Source organism: Mizuhopecten yessoensis, unplaced genomic scaffold (genome assembly GCF_002113885.1).
Source record: "Mizuhopecten yessoensis strain PY_sf001 unplaced genomic scaffold, ASM211388v2 scaffold2329, whole genome shotgun sequence".
Classification (NCBI taxonomy): domain Eukaryota; kingdom Metazoa; phylum Mollusca; class Bivalvia; order Pectinida; family Pectinidae; genus Mizuhopecten; species Mizuhopecten yessoensis.
Genome location: NW_018404492.1, coordinates 1,041,071 through 1,043,608, shown reverse-complemented (window position 1 = coordinate 1,043,608; position 2,538 = coordinate 1,041,071). Strand labels below are relative to the sequence as shown.

The 2,538-nt window shown below is 31.6% G+C and overlaps 1 long non-coding RNA gene across 1 annotated transcript; it reads left to right on the top strand.

Moving 5' to 3' along the window:
* The first annotated feature begins 653 nt into the window (after positions 1-653).
* LOC110445528 lies at positions 654-2,337 on the top strand. The gene is made up of 4 exons (XR_002462380.1): positions 654-691; positions 1,254-1,336; positions 1,634-1,856; positions 2,255-2,337. It is a non-coding gene; the product is annotated as an uncharacterized LOC110445528 (long non-coding RNA).
* The last annotated feature ends 201 nt before the right edge of the window (positions 2,338-2,538 follow it).

Here is a 2,538-nt window from a genome sequence, read left to right as displayed (position 1 = left end):
TTGATTTAACTTAATTTAGTAGCGTGCTATTATTAAAGCACCATTTAAGAACATAATAAAAATCATATAATAACTTGTCTCAATAATAATGGGATTGTGTCCCTTTGCATGTACAGTAGTATCATATGTATACAAATCAGTTGCACGTATGATAAATAATATATATTATGAAAGTCAAATGCCCGATAATAAAAAACGCCAATAGTCGATGTTCGGTATGATGAGTACACATGTTCAGATTTTAAACATTGTTTTTGTTAGTTAGATATGATATCGATGTAATCATATTATACTATCATGTTCGGAATGTTTATTTAATTTAATTTATGTATAAGTATTTAATGACTAACAAGATGAAAAACTGTTTTTTTAGAAAATGAATATAAAATCATTGGTCTCATCAATTCAATGCAAATCTATCGTCAACAGAATTAACAGGTCAGTCTGAGTCTGAGTGTTTTTTCTCTCACAATAACTAATACAACGCTCCGGACACTGGCCAGTTGTATTCGGAGTGCGTAGCACTCATCACTTGTCATTTGTCATCAGCGCTACGAACTTTCGTCATTCTGACGAATCGCAGCTGAGAAATATTTCCTTATTTCCTTGAGGGAATTGTATAAATATGGCAGAGAACCAACTCTAAGACATTCGCATTATTTACTCCGCAGGGAAACTATTCAATATCAAGGTAAGTCTTACCGTCTTTGTTGTAAGCAATATTGTTGATTTGTATAAGCTTTCATTGCTTTACACACTGCTTCAAATTATTGAAATAAACGAATTTTGGTATTACTATTACAGGCATTATCAACTCAAAAGTCATTAATTTACATTTTTTGATGATAAAAATGATCGGATTAAATTCTGTACACGTTTTCTTTTCTTAATTCATTATATTGTATTACCTATTAATTATTTTTTAAGTTTGTTTAAACCTAGATTTGTCAAAACGGATTGCTCTGTCCCTTTTCTCTCATTCAACAGTTTCCACAGCTTCCATTGATATTTGGAATAGTTATCAAAGGTTTGAAATGAAGGTTCTTGTGCTCTAATCTCTGCGGCTGTTCTTTCTTGAATTAATATGCAACAACCGTTAATAAATTATATAAAAATAATTGCGACCAGTGTATTTTTCAACCAAATCTTGACCTATCTAATTTCATTTACAGTCAAATATGAACATGCACAAATAAAATTAGAGGAATATTAAACGATATGTTTTAGTATAAATATGTTTTGGTATATTTCAGTACCTACCACACCAACACCATGCTGAAGGTAATGTTCCTCCTCTCCTGCCTTGTGGCTAGTGGTCTCTGCACTCTGTACCATGGTAAGTACATTGAATGCTAATACATCAACATAGAAATTGCCAATATGATATAGGCTTCATATGCGGTTTTCATCCTTCTCTCAAAATGTAGAAAGAATATCAATTTATAAACAAAATAAATGCAGCATTGTCGACATATATATAATGTGGTGTAAAACAATTCATGTTCATGAACATACCTAAAATAACTATAACATATAGTCCTTATTTGTTTTTGTGTGTATGTCAGTTCCTATTTCCAAAAGGAATTCACAGGTTATATATTTTACGATACCGTTTTTGTTTGTTTTGTTGTAGGAAATTCATATGGATCTGGCTTGGGATCATTATTTTACGATGGATACGGAAATGGTTTGGGACTTCTAGGAAACGGTAGATGGGGGTCAGGATATGGAGGCAATTATTATGGACGCGGGGGTTACAGATTGGGAGGCTATGGAAGTGGATATGGAAACAGATGGGGAAGAAGAAGTTCAAGATTTGGTGGATATTAAGAAAACTGACAGCAGAAAAAAATGAGGTAAATCCCAACTCAAAATACCTGTAATTTCATTAAGACACCTACCTTATGCTAACAATAGGCTGACGTTTTCTAAAAGTAGATGAGTGAATTGATTATTAAACAAACGAGACCTGATAAAACAAACAATCAACACTAAATGACGGATTAGTTTTCATCATAACTCAATAGAAAAATGTATAGCTTTAGTGTTCATTTGATAAAATATTACTGTAACCAAAAATGTAAAAGTGAAAATATAATTGCACAAAGTATCACATCCCCATATGTAATACATTTAAACATTTGTAAGTGATATAATCATAAGATGACATGACGATCGAGCAAATAAGAAATCCAGTCTTGTTAATATGTCATTATGTCAATCATGTAATAACGTTTTCTCTCTTTCATTGCAGGTTCATCTGTCGCAGCATACGTTATCATTGTATTTATTGACATTGTGTTGTTTTCACGTAATAAATCATGTTTTTATTCCAAATGAGTGTTTAAAGTGTTGATGTATTGAACATTTAAATAGAACAAATCTATCAATTATCACAGCTATCCAGTGGCAACTAGTTGTTGTTTTGTGCTAAACATAGATATAAATGAGGAACTTGATACTAGAAATGTTATCTGTTATCTTACGTTCTTCGCAATGTATGCGAATTAATCAAGTCGCAAAGATAAATACAATCAT